Raw genomic sequence first — 20727 nt, 5'->3', positions numbered from 1 at the left:
TCAACACTGATTTGGCACCTTTAGTATTAATGACATTTATGAAATATCAAAATAAGCAGGCATTTGTTCAGCATTTCCCATCTGCCCCCAGGAGATAGCCATGCTTTTGACTTATGCTGAGGTGCACGATACACAACTTATCATTTCAAAGCTGGAAGTGCTCAAATATAGTGTGAATCTTACTTTCAAAGGTACATGTTGGGGGGAAAAACATCGCACTATATTCAGGCTAATACGGTATAGGTTGTCTACAAGAAACATACATGGGGGACACACAGGATGAAGGTAAAAGGCTGGAATGGAATCTATTGGGCTACAACTAAAACAAAGAAGGCAGGAATAGAAATCATGATATCAGACAAAGCTAAAGTAAAAAGAGATTTTTATTAAATTTTATTAAAAGAGACAAGGAAGGAAACTACATTTTGATAAAAGGTAACATAAATAATGAAGAAATATCAGTACTCAACACATATGCACCAAATGGTACAGCTTTCCAGATTGTTAAAGGAGAAACTGAAGGAGTTCAGCAAGGAAATAGATAGTAAATCATACTAGTGGGGGACTTCAACCATACCCTATCAGAACTAGAAAAATTGAACCAAAAAATAAGTTTAAAAGAAGAGAAGGTAATGAAATGTTAGAAAAACGAGAGCTAAAAAATGTCTTGAGAAAACTGAATAGGGATAAAAAAAGAATATACCTTCTTTTCTCTAGCACATGGTACATAAATAAAAACTGACCATGGACTAGGACATAAAAACATAGCAAAGCAATGCAGAAAAGCAGAAATAATAAGCACAACTTTCTTAAATCATAATGTGATAAAAATTATTAATAAGGATTCATGGAAATATTTAAAGCAATTGGAAATTAATCTAATTCTTCAAAACTGGTGGGTCAAAGAACAAATCAAAAAGACAATGTTGATTTCATTGAAGAGAATGACAATGAGGAGATAACATATTAAAATCTATGGGATACAGCCAAAGCAGTACTCAGGGGAAAAATGTATATCCTTGAGTGACTATATAAACAAAATTGAAAAGGAGATTAAAGAATTGGGTGTACACCTTAAAAAACTAGGAAAAAGAAGAAATTTTAAAACCCCAGGTAAAAATTAAATTGGAAACCATAAAATTAAAGGAGAAATTAACAAAAAGAACCACTGAACTAACAAATTAGACAAGGAGCTGGTTCTTTGTAAAAAACAAAATAGATAAAAGTTTTGGCTAACCTAATTTTAAAAAAATAGAATCAATTTAATAGTATCAAAAATGAAAAGGGTAACATTACCTGCAAGAAAGAGGAAATTAGGACAATTGTTAAGAACTTTATGCCCAATTATAAGATAAAAATATGACAATTTAGGTGAAATGGATAAATATTTATAAAAAACTGCACATATTAACAAAAGAGGAAATAGAATAAGTAATTTCATATCAGAAAAAGAAATTGAACAATCCATTAAGGAACTCCCTAAAAAAAAAAAATCCCCAGGGCCAGATGGATCCCAGCTCTTAGGTCAAGAACTCACTATTTGACAAAAACTGCTAGGAAATTTGGAAAACGGTATGGGAAAAATTAGGTTTAGACCAACATCTCATACCCTATACCAAGATAAATTCAAATTATGTAAATAATGATTTAAATATTAAATATAAATTAAATATAAAGAGGGAAATCATAAATAAATTAGATGAACATATAATAGTATACTGTCAGATCTATGGGAAGGGAAGGAATTTAAATGAGTGATTTTGATTATATTAAATTTAAAAGTTTCTGTACAAACAAAGCCAAGGCAACCAAAATTAGAAAGAAGGCAACAAACTGGGAAAACATTTTTATAAGGTACATGTGCTATGATAGATTGTATAGACGGTACTATATATGTAAAAGTTTTAGAGAAAGGTAACAGAAGGGATAACACTAAAAAAATATCAAAAGGGTTTATTTAATTAAAAAAGATAAAGGGAATTGGGAGGGGATTTAGTGAAGTGCTTCTACTATTAACCCACCCAGGTATTAAACCTAAGTAAACCTTAACAAAACTAAACTTCAAGGGGTTAGTAATTTCCACAGGGCCAGATTCTCACAAACTCCAGTTGGTTGGGTCAAACAACAGAATCAAGATGTAGTATCCTCACAAGGTCCAAAAAGGGAGAAAGTTCTCACCATTCACAATGTCCACCAATGTGAAGGGGAACACTTAGTCAACCTTATTTGATAATCCAAAGTCCTTGGTAGCTCCTCAATTGGTTTCTTCAGGGAGACCACTAGGCACACCTTCCAGTCTGACTAGTTTGAGAGAGAGTTTCCAATTGCCCTAGAATCCTGACCCAGCCAGGCTCTGTGAAATCTTGATCTTGCAGCATCCCAGGCTGCCAGCTTGCATTTTTAGCAACAAATTTCGCACTTATATCAGCTCTATGATTTCCTTTAGTGACTGAATCTCTGCCATAAGTATGACTTCTACAATGGATTACCGCTAGCTGTTTAAGATTCTGGATAGCATCCAACAACTCAGTAATTATTTCTGCATTAGCAATTGGTTTTCCTGATGCAATAATAAAACCTCATTTCCAGATCTTTCCGGTAGCATGAGAAACAGAAAAGCTATAATAGGAGTTAAACATTTGCACTTTTACCAGCAGCCAGAAGACATGCTTGCAAATGACCAACTCTGTGCCTTGAGCACTAAGGTTACTAGGTAATGATCAATACCACAGTGTCTCAAATCCAGTGACAACTGCAGCACCTGTACACTGAATTCCATTACACAAATATGAAGAACCATCTGTGAATAAAACTGTTAACAGTTAAAATTTAGGGAAACTGAGGCAGGTAGAAATTAGTTTCTCTCTGCAAACAGTATTATATTTTTAGAGGTTTATTAGAGGTTAAGGATTAAAGAAAATACAGAATAAGAAAGCACGTGTCTAGGCAGTGAGGCCTAGACAACCTCACCTACATTATGAATAGAGATGCATCTGCTTGGAAGCGGCAACGGGAAAAAGAAGACCCCAGAAGCCTTTCCAATCAGGTTAAATACCCCATCTCAATCTCGGTCCAGGTGAGAATTCAGTGATATTACAAAGCATTCTGGGGAAGTGGAGCAAGGACTTCTGGGGATTGAGGTCCTGGATTCAAGTCTCCATTTTTACAAAACCAAGTCTGGATTTTCAATTGGAATGCCTTTTAAATCCATCCTAGGCATAACCACTAGATCAACTACTTCTACACATTCATGTAATGGTTCACCGTTCTTTGGCAAATCAGGAAGAAGTGAAGCTAGATTTAAAACACTACACCTCTTCAATTCATTCACTACCTAGAAGTATAATTTCATACTTAGATATTGGTTGGTCTGAATATGCTTGAGTATGAAATTTCCTCATTAGTGCTTCTATTTGATGTGAACAATATACAATCAATAGACATTCCCAAACAAAATCTGATGACTTCTGGACTAACACACTGCAGCTGCTATACCCCTTAGACAAGAAACTGTACCAGCATCAATTGGATCTAGTTGACAACTATAGTATCCAATTGGATAACTTTGTCCTAAAGTCTGTGTCAGTACACCAGAAGCAATTCCTTTGGTCTCATTTACAAACAGTTGAAAAGGTTTAGTATAGTCTGGGATTCCAAGGACTGGTGCAGATAAAATCACTTCCTTGAGCTTACTTACAACTTACAGATGTTCAGGTTTGAGTTTCAGAGATTCTGGTTCTGTATTCCTGGTTAGATCTGTTAAGCATTTAGTAATTTCACTATACCCAGGTATCCATTGTCTACAGAAACCAGTTGTTCCAAGAAAAGCTCTGAGTTGCTTCTTGGTCTTAGATGCACTCAGTTTCTGGATATCAAATATTCTTTTCTGAGTGATACTTCTTGAACCCTCTGACAACACAAAGCCAAGATACTCAATGTGAGGCAATACCCACTCTAGTTTTGCCTTAGAGATTTTATGCCCACATTTGTACAATTCAATCAAAAGAATCTTGCTATCCCTTAAATATACTTTAGCAGATGGTGATGCAAGGAGGATATCATCAACAAAATGTACTATTTTACTCTCTTTGAATGTTATTGTTTTATGGTCTCTGTTCAAAATTTGTGAGGATTGGTTTGGGCTATCACAGAATCCCTGTGGAAGACAAGTCCACATCATTGTGTTTTCTCCCATGTAAAAGCAAAGATCTTTTGAGAATCCTCATGAATTGGCATCAAGAAAAACGCTGAGCATAAATCTACCACAGTGAAATATCTTGCATGGCTTGGGATGGAAGAGATTATAGCAGCTGATCTTGGTACTGTAGGATGTGTCTTTATTACATGATCATTTACAACTCTCAGATCCTGGATGAATCTGTAGACAACAAGGAATTATGATACCTTGTTGAATTAGGGACTCAATGATAGGTCTGATACTTTCTATTGCTTCTTTACTCAAGGGGTATTGAGAACACAAGGAACTGGTCTTTCCTTGGTTCTCACTCTTACTGGAGTAGATGATTTCAATAGGCCTACATCTGTGGAAGACTTTGACAACAAATCTTCAGGGATATCCTCAGGAAGAGGATAGATGGAATCCAAATCATTCTCTGCACTGATGGAATCTAAGAACAGCAATGGAAAAGCTTTCAGAGATTCTTCTGGGAGTTGTAATGATATATCCCCAGTGTCAGTACATTGAATCTTTGCTCACAATTTACACAGTAAATCCCTACCAAGAAGATTCATGGGACAGTCTGGCATACAAAGAATTGCATGCTCCACAGATAAAAGACCTAAAGTTATCATTTTAGGTTGTAATTTTGCTACTTGCTCTGGTTTTACAGTAGCTCCAATGACTTCCATAGTACCAACAGCTTTACAATCTTTAGGAAGACTTTGCAAAACTGATTTACTGACTCTAGTGTCTACCAAAAGATCATATATCTGATCCCCTATAGTTAGAGAAACATAGGGTTCAGTACCATTTGGAGGTTGGAAGGTTTCAAGAACTGGTGCATGCACAGTAACATCAATACAAAACTCAGTCATTTCCTGTCCATCCAAGCTTACATCTGCTTGAATTACATGACTTTCCCAGGATTTTGAATCATCAGCTTTTATATTACTCTCATTGGTTCTTATATTCTCTACGTTGGTATCATTGTTCTCATTTACAATTTCATTATTATTATTCAGTTTATATTCCTCAGTAATTTCCATTATTTTACCTTCATTAGAATTTTCTATTAAATTTATATTACAATGTTCTTTCTGTGTACAATTATTTATACTAATTATATTATCTCCTGAATTTAATTCATTTGTATAACCATCAACCTTATATTCATTACACTTATTTTCATTTATCCTAAACTCATTTTCATTTATACCACACTCATTATTTCCTGATTCATTTTCATATGGACTTAGGGTAAACCTTCATAAGCTACAAGCTCCCTTACTCTGGTCACCTTTTACTACCTGTCTTTATTTGGGTCTAGCTCCTGAATTTGCCCAAGGTAGTATTGTCACAAGATCTGATGCTTGTTGTCCCTGGCAACAGGCATTTTGGCATTGATTAAAACCTCTATTCTGGTTGTCATTATTGTTATACCCTCTATTATTGTTCCAGTTGTTATTATTGTATTGTTTATTGTATTCTCCATTTCTATTTAATTGCCTTCTGAATTGGTTTCTGAACCTGAAATCCCTGTACAGATGTCCAATTCTGTTACAAAGGAAACATCTCATAGGACCTAATCTTCTTTCACTAGTTATTGTTATTTCTAGGTTGCACAGATCTCAAAGCAGCTACTACTTTTACCTCCTTAATCTCAATTTCCTTTGCTTTTAATTCAGCTTCTCAATTTTCTTTTCAAATCCTCTACTACATTATCTCTTTTATCATATTTGTCCTCATTATCAATATGCAAATACACTGCTTTTTTTCTCAATTCCTCTAGTTCCACCTCCTCCCAATCAGGGCAATTATTTCTGAAAAACAATTTTATCTTAGTAATTGCATTTTTCACAAAAATTCTCTTAATATGATTAACAGTTCCTTCCTCTAAAACATCTAGGACTAAAAAGACTTCACCTGCACCTGTGATTCGTTCCAAAAAGTTTGTAGGTGTTTCATTAATTTTTTGTTTGATATTTCAAATTTAGATCAGGCATTTGGTCTTTTTGTATGCCTCTTCATGATATCCATGATTGACTTTCTGACCTCTTTAAAATGTTCATAATCATCTGTATAATTTATATCAAAACTTTGAAAATTTTCTGGCCATGGGTCAATAATGGATCATTTCTCTTCTCATCAATAAACTTATTTCTCTCATGTTTCATCAATAATTCTTTCATCAATAAATTAAAATCACCATAATGGAGGTTAAAAATGTCTATTGCTCTTTGAAATTCCCTTACAACCTTACTTGGTTCTTCAGTAAATGATGTAGTTCTAAGCTTAATCGAATCTAAAATCTCCAGCATAAACAATTTATGTGTCTTTACTTTGTAAATTTCATCATCAGTTACAACAGATATATCCCTTAATGAAAACAGTGAGGCCTGATTTTTATTGCATTCTGCCTCTTCTCATTGTAATCTAGATAAATTCTTACTTTTGCTATCATTATCCTTTACATCATTCCCAAAATCATTTGTTAGAATCATTCCTTCTTTTCATTTCCATTTTTCTTTCTCTAGAGTCTCTATCTTTTCCTTCATAATCATCATTAGCTTAATCTCAGAGTCCTTAGTAAACCACAATACAACTTGCTTCTTACTTAAGTGCTTTACAACAAAGACTCAAAGAATTACATGATATGGGAGTATTAATTCAAACTGGTCCTTTGGATTATTCTCTCCATAATTACAAACTGTTTTACAAAAATAGAAAACTCCTCCAAAAGAATGATATGAATTTAACTCCAAAACACTTTTTATAGAAATACAGACCCCTTCAAAATTGGAGAAATAGTAATTGCTCATAAGTAGGCCAAGCCAATATGATAAAGATAACAAGACTGCCCAATATATTTATTCAATGATATACTAATCAAGCTACTAAAGAATTCTTTATATAAGTAGATAAAAGAATAACATTTAAACTAGAAAAGAGTTAAGAATCTCATGTAAAATAATGAATAAAAATGGGAAAGAGGATGCTACCAATACTAGATCTCAAACTGTCCTTCAAAAGAATAATCAAAATGTTTTCTGTACTGGTTAAAAGAATTACATCAATCACTGGAACAGATCAGGGGTAAATAACATATCAAAAGAAACAAAGAGTAGCTTAATCTTTGATAAACCCAAAAAACCCTATCTACTGAAGTTAAAGATTTATTATTTAACAAAAATGCCTGGGAAAACTCAAAATCTGTGTGAGACTGATACATTGTGTTACAATCGAATGTAATGGACTTCTCTACCAAAAGCAATGCAATGATCCAGGACAATTCTGAGGGCCTTATGAGAAAGAATGCTATCCACATTGAAGAACTGTGGGAGCAGAAACACAGAAGAAAAGCAACTACTTGATCACATGGGTTGATGGGGATATAATTGGGGATGTAGACTCTAAATGATCACCCTGGTGCAATTACCAATAATACAGAAATGGGTTTTGATCAATGATACATGTAAAACCCAGTGGAATTGCGCTTCAGCTATGGGGGTGGGAGGCGGAAGGGAGGGAAAGAACGTGAATCACGTAACCATGGAAAAATATTCTAAATTAATTAAATAAAAATTTTTAATTAAAAAAAGAAACATTTAAAACAGGGAGACACACAATAAAAGAGGTTGGAGCAGAATCTACTATGCCTCAGCTAAATGAAAAAAAGCAGGGATAGCAATACAATCTCTGACAAAGAAAACTAAAAACTGATCTAATTAAAAGAGATAAGGAAAGAAATTACATCATGATAAAAGGCACTATAAATAATGAAACAATATCAGTATTAAACATTTGTTCTCCAAATAGCATGGCATTAATATTCCTAAAGGAAAAGTTCAATGAATTACAGGAAGAAATAGATAGTAAAACATTACTATGAGGAACCTCAACCTTCCCCTCTCAAAATAGATAAATCAATCAAAAAATAAACAAGATAGAAGTTGAATTAAATAGAACTTTAGAAAAATTGGATACAATAGACTTCTGGAGAAAATTGAATGGGAATAGAAAAAAAATGCAGTTTTTGCTGAGAAGCAGTACATGGCACTGTCACAAACACTGACCACATAATAGGACATAAAAAAAACTCACACCTAAATGTAGAAAAGCAGAAATGGTAAATGCATACTTTTCAGATCATAATGCAATAAGATTATAGCAAAAAAAAAAAGGTAGCAGAAAGACAAAAAATTCATTGGAAACCAAATTATCATATCCGAAAGAATAAATGGGTCAAAGAACAAGTCATAGAAACAATCAACAATTTCATTAAAGAAAATGACAACATGTCAAAATTTATGTGATATAACCAAAGCAGAACTTAGAGGGAAATTCGTATCTATAAATGTTCGCATCAATAAAATTATGAAAGAGCAGATCAATTAATTAAGCATGCAACTAAAAATACTAGAAAAAGAACAAATTAAAAATCTTCCAATTAAACATCAAATTGGAAATCCTGAAAATCAAGGGAGAGGTTAACAAAATTGAAAGCAAGAAAACTATTTAATAAATAAAGAGTTGGTGTGAAAAAATAGATAAACTATTTATTACTTGATTTAAAAAATAAAGAAAACTAAATTACCAGTATCAAAAATAAAGAAGGCACAACCAATGAAGAAGAAATTAAAACAACTATTAGAAGTTATTTCATCCAACTATATTCCAATAAATCTGTCACTCTTATGTGAAATAGATAAATGCTTACAAAAATATAAACTAGCCAGATTAACAAAAGAGGAAATACAATACCTAAAGAACCCCATCACAGAAAAAGAAACTGAACAAACCATCAAAGAACTTCCTAAGAAAAAGGCCCCAAAGTCAGATGGATTATGAAGTGAATTCTATCAAACATTCAAAGAACAACTAACCCTACATAAACTTATTTAGAAAAACAGAGAAAGGGGGAATCATTCCAAACTCTTCATACACAAATATGGTATTGATAACTAAACCAGGAAGATATAAAAGATAAAGAAAACTTATAAACCAAATCTCCCTAATGAACCCTGATGCAAAAATTGTAAATAAAAATGTATGTCTCAAAGCAGAGGCCAGGCCTGGAGATGAGGGTCCTGATACTCTTAATTGTATGACCCTAGGAAAGTCACTTAACCTCAATTGCCTAGCCCTTGCCACTCTTCTGCCTTGGAAATGATATTTAGTATTGATTCTAAGACAGAAGATAAAGGTTTAAAAAAATATATGTCTTATTCTACATTTTAAGTCTATCACCTCTATGGGAGAAGGTGAGTGGCATGGTTCTTCCTTAGCTAGGCTGCAGAGCAGTGTTGGATCTTGAGTCAGGGAGTTCTGAGTTAAAATCCATCTTTGTGTGAGACCATGGTAAAGTCTTGATTCAATGGTCAACCTTAGTTTCCTCATTTACAAAATGAATAATAGCACCTACCTCATAGGGTTATTGTGAATATTTATAAAATGTTTTTTAAACCTTAAAGCCTACTTTACTCTCCATCAGTTCATAGACATTGTCTCAATTTTCTCTAACACTGTCTATTTCATTGTTCCTTATAGCACAATATTATACTATATTTAGATACTATAATTTGTTTAATCATTCCCCAATTAGGAGTGCCCCTCTTTTCCTTTCCAGTTTGGGACTACTATAAAAAGAGTTGCTCTAAATATAAGTGGTATACCTGTTTTTCCTAAAGCCCTTCCAACATTTGTTGTGAGATGGAATTTCATAAATCTTTTAATTACCATTTCTCTATATATGTATTTATATTTATAGTATTTTTTCATATAGTTCTTGACAGATAGGATTTCCTTTGAAAACTGTCCATTTAAGTCTCAGCTCCAAAATTGTGATGCCTCATGAGGAAAGGCCAAAAGGCTGCCCAAAGAGGCATGAACTGGCTTAGGTGGATCCAGAGCAGTTCAGTAATGGGGAAAGAAAAGGAGGAGAGGAGAAAAGGGACAGAAATGAAGGAGAAAAAGAAGTCAGACTATTTCATATATATACTAGCACACTCTTGGTAGGACTGTGAATTGGTCCAGTCATTCTGCAAAGTAATTTGTTACTATGTTCAAAGTAGTAAAATGTAGTACATACTCTGACCCAGCTATACTTCTACATGTCTGGACTCCTAAAATAAATGAGTGAGGAAAAGTAATTAAATGTTCAAACATATTTATAGTTATTTTCCTAGCATCCTAAAACTGTAACTAAACAGGTGTCCTATTGGAAAAGAGCTAGATAGATTGTAATATATGAATATAATGAAATAACTATCATAAGAAATGATGAAATAGAAAATTTCAAAGGCAACTGGAAAGACCACTGTCATATATAATTGAAAATGTTACCCTAAAAAACTACATTTCCCAGGAGCCTACTGACTTCCTGTTATGTACTTCCTGTAGATAAGGGATATTAGGCAGTGACATTGAGGTGCGGGTCCCTCGGCTTTCTGGCTTCTTCTTGCAAGTGTGGTGGTAAGAGCTGGAATTTTGAACAGGTTAATTAGCCATGGGCACATAGTTTTTTTTAATTTTGTATCCCTTTTATTCCTTTATTTCTAATGATCATTAGTAAGTCTCCTAAAATATGATTTTTTATTATTTGAGATTAATTTTAATTTTTACAATCAATTGATGCAGTAAACTAGAACAATTTTACATTCTAGAGAAAATGAACTTTGAAATCATTAAGCACTCTGATAAATCAATAAATTAAAATTTAAACAAAATGTTTAAATTAAAAAATGTTTTAAGAATACAATGATGAGTCCAAAAGAATACAGATGAAACATGCCACTCACCTCCCAAATGGGAGAAACTGAACTTAAAATGCAAAAAGATATACGTTTTTCAGACATATACAAATGTGGGAATGTATTTTGTCAGACTACACCAATATATAGGAAGGGCTTGATTTTTCAGGGTTAAAAATTTTTTTGTTTGGTCAGACTACACCAATATATAGGAAAGGCTTGATTTTTCAGGGTTAAAAAAATTTTTGTTTGGTTGGTAGAAGGGATTATCATTTAATTCAATGTAATTTGCTGTTACTTTGAATTAAACTCAAACATTGAACCACATGGCTCAAGAGGAATGGTGAATATACACTACATCACGATGCTACAAAAATAAAAAATTTTAATGTAATGCCATGTTTGGGGAGCACTACTATTTCTATTACCTTTATCAAAAATAAATGAAGAATATTTGTTTTTTTAAATGCATTAAGTACACAAGATTTAAAGTAGACGGGATTTGTCTTTTGTCTGGTTTTTGGGATATGTCTGGTTTTTAATCATTATACTACTAATGTACTTATTCTGTGTAACAAAATAAAAAAAGAAAACTGCTTGTTCATTTTTTTTTAACCATTTCTCTGTAGGGGAATGGTTCTAAAGTCTTATAAATTTGAATGAGTTCCTTATATATCTTGGATAGTTACCAAAAATGTGGCTACAAAGAATGTGTAGAGTCTTTGGCTTTGTAGAACATTAAACAGGCAGGGAAAAAATCCAAGCAATCAACAATGGAAAAATTGTTCCAAATTACCAATAAGAAGAAAAATAGCAAATGTTGAAGGATCTGCAGCAAAACAGGAAAAACATTTTTTAAAAATAGTTTTAGGATATTTTTTCAAACCTTTTCAGTTGTATTCTACATTACCTGACTCTCTGCTTCATAAGGTACTGTAATGTACTTCTCTTATTCAGCAATTATTTATTTTTAAAAATACAGGCAATTACCTAGAAAAGAAGAAAATGGTCCTCTGAGAAATCTTAGAGGCTGCATGATAAAGTGAAAAGAGCCATAAGACCTAGATCAGAATCCTGATTCCACAGATTATTATCCTAGCCGTTTCACAGTGCAAATCATTTCAGTTTCTCTCTCACCCCCCCCCCCCACTTCCACCTCAGATCAATACTATGTATTGGTTCCAAGGTAGGAGTGGTAAGGGATAAACAATGGGAGTTAACTAGTGACAAGCTAGTTTTCTATCCATCATATCATGGTATAGTAATAGTAATACTCAAACGGATCTATGATTCCTCCAAGGGAATGGCTAGTAGGCTTGAGTTTTTTGTTTGTTTCTTGGGGACTTTTTTTTTTTGACCTGTGATATCATTGGTAAAGACCAAAATTAGAGAGGATGTAGGAAAATTGAGTCATTAATGCACTGTCAAGAATTGTGAACTAATCCAACCATTCTAAAGGATAAGTTGGAACTATGCCTAAAGGGCTATAAAACTACATACACTCTGACACAATAATACCACTTCTAGATCTGTATCCCAAAGAAATTTTAAAAAAAAGGGAAAAGGATGTACATATACAAAAATATTTATAGGAACTCTTTTTGTGGTGGTAAAGAATTGGAAATTTAGGAATGTTGGACAAGTTGTGGTATATGATTGTTATTGTGATGGAATGCCATTATACTTTCAGAAATGACAAGCAAGATGCTCTGAGAAAAACCTGTTAAGACTTACATGAACTGAACCAAGAGAACACTTGCAAAAAATAGCAATATTATTGTATAATGAATATATAAATGACTTTGCTACTCTCAGTAATACAAAGTGCCAAGACAATTCTGAAGGATTTATGATTAAAAGATGTTCTTTCTTTACGTTTAGATTTTTGTATAGAGAGAGCTAACTTGGGGTAGTGTGTAGACAAAGAATTGATGGAGTCTGAAATTGGATTAAAGCATACTATTGCAACCCAGTGGAATTATTTGTTGGCTCTGGGAAAGGGGAAGGAAGGGGGGAGGGAAGAAAATGAATCATGTAAACATGGAAACATATTCAAAAATAAAAATTTGAAAGAATATAAGAAAAAATAAAGCATACTTAACATGACAGCAATGGGATGTAATGAATGCTGAAGGGAATGTGGCAAAGTTGGGACATTAATGCATTGCTGGTGGCGTTGTGACTTGATCCAACCATTCTGGAGGGCAATTTGGCACTAAAAGGGCACTAAAAGACTGTCTGCCCTTTGATCCAGCCATAGCATTGCTGGGTTTGTACCCCAAAGAGATAATAAAGATAAAGACTTGTACAAGAATATTCATAGCCATGCTCTTTGTGGTGGCAAAAAATTTGAAAAATGAGGGGATGCCCTTCAATTGGGGAATGGCTGGACAAATTGTGGTATATGTTGGTGATGGAATACTATTGTGCTCAAAGGAATAATAAAGTGGAGGAATTCCATGGAGACTGGAATGACCTCCAAGAATTAAAGCAGAATGAAAGGAGCAGAACCAGGAGAATAATATACACAGAGACTGATACCCTGTGGTATATCCGAATGTAATGGACTTCTCCATTGGTGGTAATGCAGTGATCCTGAACAACCTGGAAGAATCTATGAGAAAAACCACTATCCACATTCAGAGTAAACACTGTGGGAGCAAAAAAACCTAAGAAAAACTGCTTGAATACATGGGTAGAGGGGATGTAGTCTCTAAATGAACATCCTAATGCAAACACCAACAACATGGAAATAGGTTCTGATCAAGGACACATATAATACCTAGTGAAATTGTGCATCAGCTACAGGAAGGGTGGGAGGGAAATAATACGATTCTTGTAACTAAGGAATAATGTTCTAAATTGACTCAATAAATAAAAAGAGAGAGAAAAACAAACAAACAAAAATAAAGCATACTCTTGCTTACTTAATTTTCTGTGGGGTTTTTTTCTTTTAGTCTGTGTTTTCTTTCACAATATGACTAATGTAAATGTTTTGCACAACTGCAGATGTATATCCTAGTTCAAACTGCTTGGCTCTTCAATAGGGGGGCCCTCAAAAATTTGAAAACAAATGTTAAAATTGTTTTTGAGTATAATTGAAAAACATTTTAAACCATCAAAAAAATCCAAACCTTGTGAGAATAGTTTAAAAGTTGTGTTTTTTTAAATCATATGGAATACTGAAAAGTAAAAGTGACTTGCTCAAAGGTCACACACAACCAAGATTTGTTAGGCAGAATTTTAACCCTACCTTCCTGACTCTAAGGCCAGTTCTCTGGTCACTATACCATCCTTCCTCTTACTACATAAGAATATTAAGGCTATGTAGTAAAGGGGGTTAACAACCCAACACATCTTGGAGGATCCTCCATGCTTCACTGCATTATAATATAATAGAATGTTGAATTTTCCTAAGGGTTTTAAATTACATGAATAGCTAACAAAAACAATTTTACAGATTTTTCACGGAAAAGATGTTTAAAATAAAAACTTTGAGCATTTAAAGCAATATATTTCATTCATCTAGAAAATATATTCTATAGTTAAACACCTTCATCTTCCCAAAGAGGCCAGATAAATGAGGTGTGATAAAATGCAAAGTGTGCTAGATTTGAAGTAAAGAAACTTTTGTAACCTTGGGCAAGCTACTTTTCTGGACCCATTTCCTCACTTGTAAAAGAAGAGGGGTGGAGTAGATGGTCTCTGAGGTCCCCTCTACTCTAAAATTATTATCTAAGCTACTTAAATATTACATAACTTAGGTGAATGTTAATTATGAGAAGGTATCTTACAGATCATCTAATCTTAATCCATTCCTTTTACAAATACGAAGCTGAGGCTTAGGCGGGCCTAAAAACTGAGCCTAATACCACATGGCAACTTAGATGCAGAATCATAAAATCCTGACTTGAAGCCCAGTGTATATGAGTAACTATAACCCCCAGAGGACAATTCAGTAGAGTTGACTAATGCAAACCCATACCAATAATACACACCCTCAACACACGCCTGTCTACTTTTGGAATTTCATACCTCACCGCTTTAGGAAGTTTACAAAATGGTTGTTTCTCTCAGTTTTACCACAACACATTAGAAAGGTAAAATGACTTATCCAATGCCCACCTAGAATATCTAAAGGACTTGTCATTTCACAAATGTGAGGAAAGTCATGCCCATCAATCACCCCAAGTTAACACTCTAAGTACAAAAATCTAAAAGTAAAGGAAGTCTCTAAATGGTCAAGAAGTCGTTTTTCTTCCAATATTACCTATTTCAAATAACACCTCACCAGAGAAGCTGTCTATGTTACTTTTTAAATGTTCTATCACAAAAATCTGTTTTAGTTTAGGTAGATGTTATTCAATCTATATAAATTGTTATCAAGAAAGATGAAGATACCCGAGTTCTGTTTCCAACAGTGCCACTAGCTGTAGGGATAAATCACTAAAGCTTTCAAGTAAGTTTCCCTATCAGTAAAAGGCAGGAATTGGATTCCAATATTTCTTTTTAAACTTTTTTTCTTAGGCAAAGGCAAGATCGGTCAAGGCTGGGCAACTGAGGTTAAATGACTTACTCCGGATCTCAGGGCTAGCAAGTGTCTGAGGCCACATTTGAACCCAGGTCCTCCCGACTCCAGGCCTGGTGCTACCTAGGTGCCTCGGATTAGAATGTTTCCAATATACCTCCTATCTCTAAAATGATTGTAATGCGTTCATTTAAAGCAAAAAACTTCATTCATCTGGAACTGGTATCTTGGAATAGGATTAAATAACGGATAAAGATATTCCTTTATTTAAGATAGTATCTCCCATCCACTACAGTATAAACAACTTGTTTTAAAAGTCTTCGAAAATGTTGGTCCTTCCCAACGGGATCTAGGGAGGGCAGGGGGTGGAGGTACTGACTAGCGAGTTTCCAAAATTCTTTCTAGGATGGTTTCACCACCCAGGGAAAATTAATAAGGAGTCTTTTCCGGGTCTTCCCCCTTCCCTCACCAGCCAGATGCAACTTGGTCCATAATTGATCCCAATCTGAAACAGAAAGCCTGCATCGATAGTTCAGGGTCAATGATTGACTAGATTGGTTTTCTGGCGTCACTCCACTTTAACTCTCCTCCTGGTAAGTGCTGAAGTAAAGACTACAGACAGCCGCCCTCAGGGCACAGGCACAACCCCAACAAAGCAGCGAACATCTCCCCAGCGCCTAGACGAGTCTTTGGGAGTTCTCGGCTAGGGTACACCAGCATGGTTTATCGTTAACGTCCAACAGAAACTCCGAAGAGGCCGGTAGTCTTGGCTCCACTCTCAAGACAGGTCCGCGCCCGGCCCCTGGGGGTTGTTCCATAAAGCCCCGTGCCTGAGGAAAGAGCAAGAAGCGGCACCACGGTCCTAAAGCCACCTCTCCGCACTCACCCAGAATCTCTTCTACCCCTACCCTCGCCTAGGCGCCGGGCCGCGTCAAGAGCAGACAGCGAGACAACCCCAACCAACTCGGTCTCGCCATTTCCAGCAAAAAGGCGTTCGCACACCGGCCCAGTATCACAGCTCACCCAGTTTCGTGTCGCCAAATCCGCATCCGGTTCTGACTTCCCCTCCGGCTCCGGCTCCGGTTCCGGCTCCGGCTGCTCCTCCTCGCGCTTCGCCCGCGCCCCCAGCTGCGCCGCCGTTGCCCAGACGTGGCAGCGGTAGTGCCCCCGCCCCCTGACGCACGGGCCGAGCAGAGAGCGGAGTACCGGCGGAACCAGAGCTTTTGACCCGGAGCTGGGTGGGGAGAGAAGGGAAGGAAGAAAAAAAGTCCTAGGTGGGGTTGAGGTTGAGGTTGAAAATTACCAGGAACCCTAGTGCTAGAGTAATGCCGGGTTCTCCCACCCATCCTGCAACTACGTCAGACCGCAGGCCTCAAACCTAAGCTCATCATCTGGAAGGAACTCCGCCTTTTTCTCTCATCTCAAAGAAATTCTGCGGATTTAGTATGTGTGCTTATTCCAGGAATAAACAGAGTCCAGGGGGACGGGTGTTTTTGAAGTGGTATGAGTAATGAATAGGAAGGAAGCACACAAATAACTGATTCTTTGTGGTTCTCCGTGGCAATTTTCCTTTCATAGGATTTAGAACTGGCCAGGAGCCTTCATTCCATCTAATACCCTCATTTTACAAATGAATAATCAGTTCCAGAAAGAAGTGGTTTAGCCTCAGTCACACCAGTAATAAGTATGGAGATTTTTGAACCCAGATTTTCTGTTACTCTCTTTCCGAAACACTTTGGTACATCTCTGCTGTTTCTCCTTTCCATTATTTTTGACTCTACTCTCAGCTACAAATAGTATAGAAAACCATTCATTGGATGTGGGGAAAGTTCCGCCTCTTGCACCTTATTCTTGGGGTCTGAACAAATTTCACATAACATCGCTTGGCCTTAGTTGCTTCTAAGAAATGTAAACGGAAGTGAACTTAATTCAACAACAGTAAATAATTGTGTGCAAGGAACAGCGTAAGGGCACTAAGGAAAGCCAGGGTAAAGACCCTGTTTTCAAGTTTCAGACGTAATTAGGAGAAGGGTCAGGAGGAAGAAAACAACTCCTCACAACCAGGAGGGAAATCATTTCTTTAAAGAAGAGACCAGCCATTCTCAAAACAGAAAGCCCACATAGATTAGGGTCAACAATTTACTAGATTGACTTCTTGACATAACCATATAGAGAAGTACATTTTACCCCTTCTCCTGGTACCTGGTAAGGTAAAAAGTGCAAATACCTACCCTTTAGGGCACAGGGTTCAGCCATAACAATGAAGAAGGAAACCCTCCCTCCAGGCTGAGCAAAGGGTTGGGACTTAGGAGGCGGACCAGCCAATCTAGCTAAAGCAACTAGCTACTGATAGCAATTCCCTTTAGACTTCAATAGTGATGGGCCAGAATACTAAACCCAAGAACCCAGGGAATAGAGGTGCTGGAAGACTGCAAATCCTTATCAGCAGCAGCACCAACTGCTGACCAACTGACATTAAATAGAGAAGCCCAAGGGTTCCCAAAATGGCAACACTTGCCATACTCACAGTTCTGTTAACAATGCAACCCCCACAGTCATCCTGGGAAGCAACCCAGTAACTGCTACAATGGATGCTCTTGCTCTTGTCTCATTCTACAGCTATGACTGTGGTTCATCTAACTGGAAAGCTGAAGCCTGTATGTGCTGTCTCCCCAGTTTGACTATGAGCTTATGGAGAGAGATGGAACTATGTCACATATCCTCAATGCTTAATAGAGTGTTTTACAATTAGCAAATGTTTAATAAGTGGTTTTTCATTTAGTCAAGTCATTTATTCAGTCATTCAAGACTGAAACAATTTAACATATAGATCACATAGTATATGACAAAAGTGTATGTAATAGCATAAAAAGAACATTTAACTAGGATTTCAGTGAATGCAGCTCCCCTAACCCATAGAGAAAGGTGTGCCTGGACAAGAAGAGGAGATACTGGCTTGCACAGTAACAGGAAGCTCTCAAGTCTTTGGATCTGACTCCTTATATACTGAGATTTTTATGCCTTTGTTGACCAGGAAGCTGACAATGAGATAAGCATTCATTTCCTGAAATAATTAAGTCTTTTAAAGAAACCATTACCTTCTATTTTAAAATCCATATCAAGGGGGCACCTGGGTAGTTCAGTGGATTGAGAGCCAGGCCTAGAGAAAGGTTGAACACACTGCAAATATTCAATTATTTCTTATATCTCACTTTTCTCCATGTATTAAAAGCTCACAGAGGGGGCAGCTGTGTAGCTCAGTGGATTGAGAGCCAGTCCTAGAGACAGGAGGTCCTAGGTTAAAATCTGGCCTCAGACACTTTCCAGCTGTGTGACCCTGGGCAAGTCACTTAACCCTCATTGCCTAGCCCTTACCACTCTTTTGCCTTGGAACCAATAAACAGTATAGATTCCAAGACAGAAGGTAAGGGTTTAAAAAAAAAATCTATATCAAGTATCAGTTCCAAGGCAGAAGAGTGGCAAGGGCTAGGCAAGTGGGATTAAGTGACTTGACCAGGGTCACACTGTTAGGAAGTGTCTGAGGCCAGATTTGAATGGAGGAAATCCGTCTCTAGTGCTGTCCCTCTATCCACTAAGCCATCTAGCTGCTCCTAACATTGTCTTTTTTTTTAAACTCTTGTGGTTCTAAGGCAAAAAAGTTGTAGGGGTCAGGTAATGAGGGTTGTGACTTGTTCAGTTACACAAGAAGTTTCTGAGGTCAAATTTGAACCCAGGACCTCAATAATTAAATCCTGATATAATTTTATTGTTTATTTAGGGAAAGACTAATCTAGCTTTTGTCGCAATGGCATTAGTATATATTGTGAAATTAACCTGATCTCTGTATAATAGATGCTGCTCCTACTATCCTCCCATCCTTTGGTGACAAGACTAAAAAATCTCCCAGGGGGCTTTACATCTCATAATTGGCCAATTAGTTATTAATTATTAATTATTGGGAAATCCTGACCTATATGCAACACCATAGTAATAGCTTAGTGCAGGCAAACAAATGAACTGAAAGAAAAGACTCCAAGCAATAATTCCTTGAAGTAGTTCCATACTAAGGTAGTAAAAAATGGCCAGGAATAAAGGCCAGAATTAATAGGTTTCACTTTTACCTTAGGGAGGATTGATGACCAGATCTTAAAAACTTGGTCCATATGATAAATGTTGCCAGAAACATGAAATTCAAAGTGTGTTTATTAATGTAAATCACCAAGGATGAGGGCCCCATCCAAAAGGGTACTTCAGGCAAAATCACTGATCTTTGTTTCAAGTCAAGGGATATCTGAAATAGCTAAGAGCTTATAATCATTTTAAATGCATAAAAGGAACTTTGTATTTTTTTCAATAGCAATTCAAAAATGGGAATTTCCTATTTGTTTCCAAATAGCTTTTGAAGTATTAGAGTTAATTGTTTTTTATATGTTTGATAGAATTCACTTGTAAATCCATCTGGTACTACACTTTTTTTTTCCCCATTGGGAAGTAATAATGCTCCCAAATAAAAAATATGCAACAAAAATAAAGCAAGTTTAGAAATTTCCATGATTTTTTACAATCAGAATCCATAAGAAGGTAAAAACAAAAACAAACCCATGAACAAACTTCTACAAGGAGCTTACTCAACACCTCTCACCCACTTCCCATTGTGTGTGATGAGATTCAGTGTGTAATTCTCAGAGTAGTAATTGGCTTGTTGTAACCCCAATTTTCAAGACCCCTTAGTATTACTATTCCTTGGACTAAAACTACCTCCCCCCCCAACACTCTATAAAATTTTAGTTTTCCTGCCCTATTGCAAAAGCCTTGAGAAGTATTTATCTGTACTGTGGGAAGAAAGCCAAACAATAAAATAAGCTAAAGGAGGGAAAGTACAGTGAGTTTCAAATGTATCTTTTTGGTCCTAGACTGGGAATCCCTTGATAGTCAAGGGTTTTTCTTGATCATGGGAGTCTTTAGGAGTATGTAATATTTAAAATCATGGACTCAAGACTGTGAACGTTACAACGCCCACTCCGCTTTCTGTGGAACTGGACAGAGGGAAGGGAGAAAATCTTGTGTCAGAATTATTATAAAAGTCTGGGATTGTACCTAGAATTAGAGGGGACATTTTTGCCCTGAGCAAGCCACTTCTGTGTGCAGAATCCCTTTTCCTTCCCCTCCCCCTCCCAGGTGCCCACTGTTTTCTCTGAATAAAGCCTCTTTTCTCTGCCAGCATCTTATCCAGTCTCCTGTCTGCTTATTAGAGTGATGTTTAGGGGTAT

General features: G+C 36.0%; 1 protein-coding gene across 7 annotated transcripts in view; it reads right to left on the bottom strand.

The window, feature by feature from the left end:
- Positions 1–16768, bottom strand: part of GNPNAT1 (glucosamine-phosphate N-acetyltransferase 1) — a 40009-nt gene extending 23241 nt beyond the window's left edge. Inside the window, exons 1-3 of one of the 7 annotated variants that reach the window (XM_056811092.1) lie at positions 16481–16768; positions 11840–11919; positions 11619–11758 (exon numbers count right to left, since the gene is read on the bottom strand). The gene's annotated coding sequence lies outside the window, so the exon portion shown is untranslated. The other 6 variants (XM_056811093.1, XM_007473345.3, XM_007473344.2 and 3 more) reach the window with 6 other exon arrangements.
- Between the last annotated feature and the right edge of the window lie 3959 nt (positions 16769–20727).

Source organism: Monodelphis domestica, chromosome 1 (genome assembly GCF_027887165.1).
Source record: "Monodelphis domestica isolate mMonDom1 chromosome 1, mMonDom1.pri, whole genome shotgun sequence".
In the NCBI taxonomy this organism is placed as follows: Eukaryota; Metazoa; Chordata; class Mammalia; order Didelphimorphia; family Didelphidae; genus Monodelphis; species Monodelphis domestica.
The sequence above is the reverse complement of the archived record's forward strand: the minus strand, read 5'-3'. Positions and strand labels throughout refer to the sequence as shown.